This window comes from Phyllostomus discolor, chromosome 10 (assembly GCF_004126475.2).
Source record: "Phyllostomus discolor isolate MPI-MPIP mPhyDis1 chromosome 10, mPhyDis1.pri.v3, whole genome shotgun sequence".
In the NCBI taxonomy this organism is placed as follows: domain Eukaryota; kingdom Metazoa; phylum Chordata; class Mammalia; order Chiroptera; family Phyllostomidae; genus Phyllostomus; species Phyllostomus discolor.
This window is the reverse complement of record NC_040912.2, coordinates 21836942-21847470: the sequence shown is the minus strand read 5'-3', so window position 1 is coordinate 21847470 and position 10529 is coordinate 21836942.

The following is a 10529-nucleotide window of genomic DNA, read 5'->3' as shown; positions in this document are numbered from 1 at the left end:
CCCTTGGTCAGATTTTTTTTTTTTTTTTTGGCCAACGCTTTTTATCCTTTAAGTTAGTCTTATAAAAAATTTAGCAAAACAGAGGATTTTCACCCTGTTCTCTTCCCCCTTCCAGAACTTGACATTTCAATTTTCAGGAGACCACAAAGAATGAGATAGGTAAAATCCTCTGACCAGTAAATAGAGCATATGAGATCATCTATTTCTAAGGTAATCTTATGAGGCAAAAGCACAAACCTGAGCAGAATTTTTCTTAATACATAAGCAACACCTCCTCAATGCCACCTGCTGCAGTTGAAGAATAGCAAGCAAAGGGAACATGGGCAAAGTAATTCTTTCAAGCAATCAAATCAAAAGTCCATTCATTAATTTCTAGCCAAATAGAGCAAATCAGGACATTTTCTTATGAAAAGTCTCCAAAATATGTTTTCATGCCAGCTCAACTGCTGCCAGTTACCACACTCCAGCAGTATCCTCAGTCTTTTGACAATAATTGTGCTTTCAAAGTTAAAATACGTGCATCAAAAAATATGTACCACATGGCTAACTTGAACATTTTCCAATAGGTTAAAGATTTTAGATTTGTGTCCTAATCGTGAACATGGATCAAGCACAACAAACAAAAATGCATCAAATCACCCATAATGAGAGAACAAATTCAAAGTATATTAACGAAATGCCGCCAAATTATAGAATATGCATAATTAGACAATGGTTCTCAGCTAGGAGGGTTTTTTTACTTCCCGTGGGACACTTGGCAGTGACTGAAGACACTGTAATGACTGGAAGGGTGGAGACTGGCATACGGGGGGTAGAGACCAGGGATATTGCAAAAGGCCCTCCAATACACAGGTCAGCCCCCTGCGAGAAAAAATTATTGGCTCAAACATCAGTGGGACCAGATTTAAGAAATCCTGAGTAAAATTATCAGAAAGTCCAATTTCTTTTTTCTTTATTTATGAAAAAACCTCTGGTTTGTAACAATAAAATCATAGCATGGGTAGGTAGACATAAACTGATCTTCCAATTGATTATAGTTTTCAGGGAATGGAGAGAAGAATTACTATTGTTATATATGAAAACAATACTAGGTTATTAAGGATTTAAGTGAAAAGAGAGTGTCCAAGACACTGACCTTTTTGCACAACTTGATCTTTTAGATAGGCCTGAAGTTGTGTAATGCCTTTAAATACTGATAAGTTCTCCAGTATTCTTAATTTACAATGAGCTTTCTAGAATATTCTAAGCATGCACCTTTCTCAGGCAAATGACAAACAAGACACTAAGGTACTTAGAAACAAACTGACTCAGATTTCTATATTTGAGTGTAATATAATGGTTAGTTAAAAGTCTAGACTGAAGAAAATAAGGGAGAATAAAATAAAGACATACTATTTAAATTAATTCAGTTAAACATCAATAATGGTACCCACTTCCATTAATTTTATTTTTCCAACCATTCAGACTTATACGTTAGTTTTTAGAGGCAACAAAAAAGGAGAAAAGGACATAGAAATTCTTCACATTGATTCTGTGGCAATGATTTCAAAAAGTCCAGTGGAAACAAGCAAATTTAAGGAGATAAGGGTCTTTACCATGGGAACTTTCTTAGGTAAGAAGCAGATAAGCTTGAAATACATCTCTGCTGCTACTGAGAAGGAAAAGCTTCCCTGGCAACAACATTCACTTTCCAACCATTTCATTTTAAGGAAACGTCATGCCTAAAATCTTGGGGACAAAATCTATAACCTATGTGTCTCATCATATGTGGACAACAACCTTAAGTATACCAAGTGACATAGGCTAAAGGTTAATCAGTATTGGGCTTTAAGCAAGGATCCAACCAAATTATATACTTCAAATTTCTTTATAATTATGAATTTAACAGTTCTACAGTGGATGGAGTAATTGTTTTGGAATTTGTGAAACTCTACATTAACAAAGATACTTTTCTTCTGGTCAAAGCCCTATTTTTCAATGTTTTATTAAAGTAAAAGCACTCCAGAATGTCTATCATATTGTTCTCCTAATACCATTAAAATTAAAACGTGAATTAACTTATTCAATCAGCCTAGTATCAGATTCCTAATTTAGAGGAGGGGCTAGGGTAACAGATTTTTAAATTAGGGTGACGAATTTTCTTTCCTAAAGTTCCTTTCCTAATGGGGATCCTTTAGAATGCTACTTTCTTAAGTTGCCAATGAGAGGAAAAAACAGTTACTGAGAAGTTTTGGACATACTGCTTATGATAGCTCTTAGAGGTTCACAGTCCATATTAGAAGAATAAAGCTTTGCAAAACCTAATTAACAGTTTGTAGCAAGTCAGCAAATATTTATTCAGTTATCCAGTGTAGCCTGTAACACCAGTTTATATACTTCAGCATCAATATCCTGAGTAAAATTTGGGACATAGGTGTCTATGACATGAATAGCAGTGTATTAGTTATCTATTACTATGTAACAAACTTTATTATATCCCAATTTCTATGGGTCAGAGGTCAAGGATAACAGCCTGGTTTACTATTCCGAGTCTCATAAGGCTGGAATCAAGTGTGGACTGAGGCTTGGGTTGTGTGTGAAGCTCAGGATCGTATTTCAAAGTTATGTGGCTGTTGACACAATTCATTTTCTTATAGCTGTAGGGCTCATACTGGCTCCTTCAGGGCTAGAAAGAGTAGAGCAGGGCTATACTTCTCCTGCTTCAAGTTTCTGACCGAGTCCCTCCTTTAGAGAGTTCATCTAATTAGATCAGGCCTATCCAGAATCATCTCCCTTTTGATTAACTTAAATCAAGTGACTAGGAAGCTTAATTACATCTGCAAAATCCCTTCGCCTTTGCCATCGCACATAATCTAATAACTCACTTCAGGGAAGCCCTTTATGTTATCAGGTCCCACCCACATTCGAGGGCAGGGGATTATGTAAAGACTCAGATACCAGGAGGTGATTCGATCTACCACGTTGGGAACTTGAAGGAAAGCAACAAACATAGTAGGGAGCTCAAAGGAGAGGACGAGAGATCATAAAATGACCTTAGACTCACACTTAGTTCTGTCCCAAAGACCCTTCCAGGGCCAATGTTCCAAAAGAAATACAATGATCATGTCAAACACTGAATATTTCAGGCTGCTTCACTGAAAACACAAAGTAGTCAATGTTATCAAGACCAGTGAAAAATAGACCATTCTGGTACCTATTGCTGACACTTTAAGCCAGGCCTAAAATAAAAGAAAGGAGCAAATATATTGTCACATTCTCAAATTCCCCAAGATAATGCATTCTGGCATTTTATTCTAAATAAACATTTAAGCCCATTAAATCACTACAAAAAGAAGGGAAAACATATTTGTCAAGCCTGGCCTGTAATGAAAAAAATATCATTTTTTCTTAAGTGGAAATTAGATAGATACACAGATAGTCCACAATATAAGTATTAAGTTCAATAGAATTTGTTAGAATCACTAGCAATTAGAATCTAGATTTTAAAAGTCATATTACATCAAAATTTACCTTCATTAATGCATGTAAGATTTTTATGACTATAATCACCAGTTAGAATAGTTTATTATCTTGGCATTTATTAAATAATCTTTTTTATTTAAATAGTCTTTTAATCTTTTTTATTAAATAGTCTTTTTAGTCTTTTTAAATAATTTGCCTATAACTTTACATTATATTCAAACTTAAGAGGAAAAAAGAGAACAGTAGAAAGGAGATAAAATATTTGTATTTTAATCAACTTCCTTAAATAAATTTACAATTTAAATTCAGAAACACAAACCATAGAAAATAACATGGACCAAAGTCTATTACTGCCTTTGCTGTTTTATTAAATTGTACATAATATGCTTTTTAAAAGAAAGTATCATTCCTGTATTTACAATCATGGTTTTCAGCCTATTGATTAAAAATAAATATTTTGCTTCTCTTTTCAACTGGAAGTATGAGATCACTGATAAAGCTTAAGCCCATATGTCTTGATATAGCACTATTCTTTGTACCAGTTATACTCTGTACTTATTGCATAATTTTAATTATTTATATTTCAGAGGAAGGGGTTAGCTAGCTGATTTACATATTAGTTGTAAATCCCAGTCTGCAAAACTAGCTGCATAGAAGACAATTCAAGCTTACTTCTGAATACTTATAGTTGGTTCTAGAATTAGAGTATTAATGTAATTCTTAAAAATCACAAGGAAAAGATAAGAAAAATTCCTTTTGGAGAAATAAAAAAAAAAAACAGATCTAAGTTTCAAATCTCCCTGGACTAGAACATAAATCAGAGAGAAAGATATAATTTCATACAGAGCCAATTCTCTATTAGAAAGGGGATGTGGGTTCTGGGAAGCATGCACTTAATTCTGACTTATGCACACCACATTGTTGTCCATAGAATTGTACAAATCACCCTGCGAAAAAGGTTAATCAAATGTGTAGTGTGACTTAGGATAAAATGCCTGGGATGGCTGACCAATTCGATTCATATCTCCTGGTGGAGATCCATAATGTCTCGATTCTTAATTATCTAGTCTTTTGTGCATTAAAAAAATGGCCAATAAAATGTCAGCCAAGAAACACACTGTTCATTCCTTTCAGGTTTATTTTAAACCTATTGCACTTAGGCTAGAGCTAAATCAATTTTTCATGAATATCTACCCTGGTAGATTGCACCTCAAGCCAGTTCAGGTCCCCAGAGAATTTTAAAAAAGAGATTTATCAAGTAACAAGTAACACCTCAGGAAAAAGAAACAGGGTTTTTAATTGCTTTATGCGCTCCATAATTGAAGGCAGGCACCTTCTTGAGGCACTCGCTGCCAGGAGGAGTGAGACTCCAGTTGGCCTTGCCTAATTAATCCTGTGATACAAACCTTCTGGCTTCAATTTTCACATTTCTGTCTCTTTTTAGAGGTGATAATAAAACTAAAAATTTATGTTGGTTACTGTATGACTATAACTGTGCCAGCAGAACACAAATAAAACCATATGGGCTAAAGAGACCTTATCTCCACATTTCTGGCGTCTCTGTGGTTGGAGGCACAGGGGCAAGCTTTGTGCTAACAAGAAAAGGTAGGGAAATTCAGTGGCAGGCGGGCAGGCGTACAGGTCAGCTCCTTCTTGGGAGTTCGCTCTGTCAGGATGACTCATTGGAGCATATGCCTTTTTTATTGACAAAAAAAATTCTCAAAATAGAATTGTGCGCTCTGAAAGCTCAACGGCTCAGTGACTGCGCATCACAAAACGGCACTAGAGCTTTTAATGAAAGACAAATTGGGCAGCTTAGCCTTTGAAAAAGCTGTCAGAGTGACAAGTGCAGGCTCTTTTTATCTTAATAGCTTACATATTAAAACTTGTATAAAACATCCTTTAAAACATTGTCTGTGATACCAGCAATGTGGGCAGTTTGGCTGTGATGCATAATGCATCCCACATCAAGAACTGACCCCATTGTTGACACAGGTCATAATTAGTTTGCTTTTATGGAGAACCTTGATTTGTAATGGGACATTATTGTTCAATGTGCCGTGGAATGATACTTATACAAAGAGGTGGCATATTAAAGAATAGTTCATGTCCATAACACAGTGTCAGGGAAAAAAATGTATAAGCACAAAAGCCTATGGATTTTTCCTTAGATTGACTATGAGACATGACATTTGTGTTACTTAAATCATAGTATAAAAACACTAAAACCATTCTATCATATGACATTTTGAGCAGTTTTGTCTATGCAATATCTATTCCTCCATCTTGAAATACCAATGGCATGGTATTTTCAAAGACTGGAGTGAAAACCCGAGACGTATTGTATTATGCTATCCATAGATACTGCACAGGTATTTTAAGAAGGAGAAATGTCCAAAAATTATGGGATTTCAATTATTTCCTGCACTTAATGACTTAAAGTTTATGTCACTCTCTTTATTTAGCTTTATTCCCTTTAAATCTATATTTATTTTGAATAGAATTCTCACTCTTCCTGCTCAATTTTTAAAAATATGGGAGACATCTGGTGGTCAACAATTACATTTCTTTTTAAAAAAATAAAAACAGTCTCGTGTCTACTGGAAAATAAAATGTTCTATTTTAAAATTTAGTGGCTTTTTTTAATAGAAGCATTTTAATAAAGGCACTAATTCTCCACTCCCGTACACCTAGTTAAATGGGTTCTGAACATGGAACTAACTTGTAAAATACTCTGTTTTTACTGGACGTATCACCCAGTTTTCATACATATCAAATGGACTATTCCATTTTACATATTTAAATATGAGCCTTAAATTTTGTATGCCTAGAAAAAAAACAAATATATTCTGAAAAGCTTTATAATATGTGGATATCATACTTTTTAAAACAAAATAATTGAATTTTATAGAAGATTCTTCATAAAGGGGAAGAGTTAGAAACTAGGTTCAGGATTGCATAAATAGATACAGATGTGGAATAAAATTTAAAAGGGAAAACTTTCAATGTAGAAACTAGAAAGGTTCAAATTCTGGCCAGCGATATGGAACATGTCAAAACAAAGCTGACATTAACAGCAGTTGCTGAGGCTCCATCAGCCTTGTTCTCACAGATTTAAAATAAGCTCTCCACCCTTCTACACTAGTACACTGGATACGTAAATACACACACCTATTATATAAACACACAGAAAACAAGGCCATGTACTAATACTTAGCAATTTTACTCTCATTTCTACCTTATAGTTAAACTATAGAGTTCATTTTTTTATAATTAAATTTGGTTAATTGTTTTGACTATTAGCATGATTGAGTATTTTCTAGATGGTCGTTCTTGACTAAGAGCTTTTTTAAATGATTTCATTGAGTCCATGTAAAATACTACCTCACAGGCATGACTGTTCTCCCAATTAACTAATGAAGCATTGGGATTCAGAGAAGTAACGGAATTTCAGTAAGAGTGAGTGGCCTTGGTGTAACCTGAAGTCCAACTACGATTTCTATACTTTTACCATTCTAAATCAAAATGACAGCATGACACCTCACTACGTGTAGCTTTACTCCATTCTCAACAATGTAACTATGTCCTCTATGACCCTGGATTCAGTAGCCAAGGCACCAACCTGATAAGACAACTCTGTGACTTATCTACCAAGAGATGTGAGAAGTAAATTAAGACAAAAAAGAGAAAGGATGTCTGTGAAACTCTCACCTATTGGTGTAGTTCATCAGGTACTCTTTCTTCTTCCTCCTGGGCAACCAACTCCTCCCCTTCCAGGTGGGCTCAGCTGTCCCCCTGCTCCATCTCTAGGGTTGGGAGAGGGTGTCAATCCTAGTACTCTAGGGACTGGACATGTAGCCCAGGCCTGGCCATGGTGACACATCCAGGACAAAGCAGGGGGCCCAAGTCAGGGCAAACAGACATATTCGCTGGAGTTGTTTACCTTTGGTCTGGGAATAAGGATGGTGGGTTCTCTTCCCTGTCAGACCCCTAAACTGGGATGATATTGGCACCCCAGTGTTCTCACCCCTGGGCCCCTTGCCAGCGTCATCCATGTACGTACATTTCTCAGTACTTGGAGAAATAGAGAATGAGGGGACAACTGGTGGAAATGCAGAAAATAAAGATAAGCAGAAGGCCTAGAGGAAACATAGCCTGCTTTTCTGTTCTGAAGGGCCCCAAAGCAATGTCATTCTTCCAGAAGTTCCTTCAGTGTTTGAGCTCCCCCAGAACCCTTCCCATTAACCTGTGGTAGTGGTCTATCCAGTTTTGTGTTTCTTGTTGTTTTGGCTTGAGCTAGTGTGAGTTGGATTTTTGTCACTTGAACCCAAGAAGCCATGAGAAGTGCATGGCAATGAGAAAATATTAGGTTCTGTGTGGCAGAAAACAGGGACAACCACTGTTTAGCCAATAGTGTCTTCGGAGTGTGATTTCAAACAAACAATTTCCCTAGGAAGGGAGCCAATGTGCCTGCATATGGCAGGGAAGTGTGACACAAAGCACCAGACTGGTGGCAGCAAACACAAGCATGAGCCAATTTCCAAAAGCTCCACAGTTTTAATCCCTACCAGCATGTAATTTTTGTTTTTATCTCACCCTTCTATATGTAAAGCCAGACTCAAAGTGTGCACACTTAACACCATACACATACACGTACACGCCCCTTCCGGATTTTGACACGACCACATTCAGGTGAGGAAGTCATTCTTCTTTGAACTCTATCTTCATAGTCCTCAGAGACATGGCAGACGTACTGAGAAGAGTAGTAAATCTGGATAAAGTCATAACAAATTTAGTTATTGTGACTAGAGGCACAGGATAAAATAAGCCAAAAAACCATATGCTTTCAAGTTGGACCAGTCTAGCCAAGTGTCCCAGCTTTGCCACCGATAGTGATGCCAGTTGGTTAGTGTCTCTAAACATCCATTTCCTCTTCAATACTAGAGGGGAATATCAAAGTCAATTTCAAAGAATGGAAAATATCTACAAAAATAACCTAAAATAGATGCTCAATGGCTCACAGGTGTTTCTGTGGTTATAGATATTATTAATTTCACTATTAAGTCTACATAGACTTTCATTAACTAAAGCATTGAAAAAAACACATAGCAAAGAGGAAAAAAGAGTTTGAGTTTTTATGTACTAATTTTGCTTTTTCTGACTAATCACAATAAGCTTCTTCTGAAGGCACTAGCCATCAAAATTAATAGGCAAAATAAAATACTGCGAATTATAGCATTGTATTTTCACTATAGCAAACGTATTCAATGTTCTATACATACTAAGTATTCTATTGTGACTGTTCTTTCTAGTGAATCTTATCATTTAAGCCTATCATGTTTCTCTAAATATGGTCTTCCATTGGTCTTCTGTTTTCTGAAATACGATGAGAAAAATTTTACAGTCTCACAATCTAGTTCCATGACATTCATTCATACACAGTGTATTATATCATCTTTACTCAATCTCAGTTGTATATATATTTGGACAAGACTATTACATTAAAATACTTAATTTGAGAGGGATTTATTTTAAACAGAGTAAAACCAAGTTTGGAAGTGACACCCATTAGATGGGACAGAACAGTTCAGTGGTTCCCAAACATTTTGCTCAAGTCTATGGGAAACCTGAAAAAGTACTGATGATACCTGTGTCTCACTTCCTGCCCACCTGCCACATTAGCATTTAATTGTCTTGGGCGTGGCCTTGCTGATGAAATGTTTTAAAGACCACCCAACGATTCAAGCATGCAGCGCATTTAGGAACCAGTGGACTAGCTCATCTACTATGTCTCACCATTGCTCAAGCTACTCCATGTCTCTGTCTCTAAGTCTAAGCATTCATGAGAGAAATTTTTATTTTGTAACAGATACTGAAAATTTAAAAAAAAGTTTCATTCCACTAATCAAATCAATATGTCTTATTTTCCAATATTTAACATACTCTGGAAGAGACTAAAAAGGAATAAAAAGGTGTAAGACCCAGATTCTGCTTTAAACTTTTAAAAATATTATTCACATGATAGATAGAACAAAGATACCTAACAATAAAATTCTAAATGCTTCTACTGGAATAATAATCCTAAAATGACTCAATTACTTAAAGACATTGAAAATATTTTTTCAAATGCAAGTGAGCCACATGACTGCAGCCATCACAGGGGAATTCCCAGATAATTTTCTTGTACACACCAATATTTTCTTTGGTAAAGATTAGTCAAGTCTTGTTAAAATTGAGACTGATAGCTAGAAACTCCTGAACTGATATTCATCCACATTGAAGGTGACCAGAAAGCTACATATACGCAGCTTTTCCTCACTTATTACAATACTCTCTGTACTTTTTGAATCTGCCATCCAGTCTCCATTGTGTGGACCCACCAGATACAGGGCAGGCCAAAAGCAGGTTTACAGTTGTGAGTATGCAAAACAGTTTATTCTTGTATCTGTATTTATTAGTTATTATTTGCCATATAAACAACTATAAACCTAATTTGCCCCAACCTGTATATAGTATACTAATTATGTTACTTATTATATATTATTATATGTTATATATGCCACATTTACACAAATTGACACATGTGATAGATAACCCCCACATACACAGAATGCACTATTCCTCAGCCGTAATAGTCTTACCAATTGCAACAACGGTAATAAAACTTGAGGGATTAGGCTAAGTGAAATAAGTCAGAGAATGATGAATACTTTGATCTCACCTATATGTGGAATCTAAAAAAGCCAAACTCATAGAAACAGAGAACAGGTTAGTGCTTGCCAAGGGTGGGGAGTGGAGGTCGGGGAAATGGGATGTTGATAAAAAGGCACAAACTTCCAGTTATAAAATGAATAGTTCTGGGAAATACCATGGATCACATGTTGACTATAGTTTACACCATTGTATCATATACACACAGTACTCAACTCAAAATGATCTGACTTAACAATATTTGACTTCATGATGGTGAAAAAGCAATATTCATTCAATAAAAACCAGAGTTCTAATTCTGAGTTTTGTTCTTTCCCCAGGCTAGCGAAACAAGGTACACTGCTCTCATGATGCTG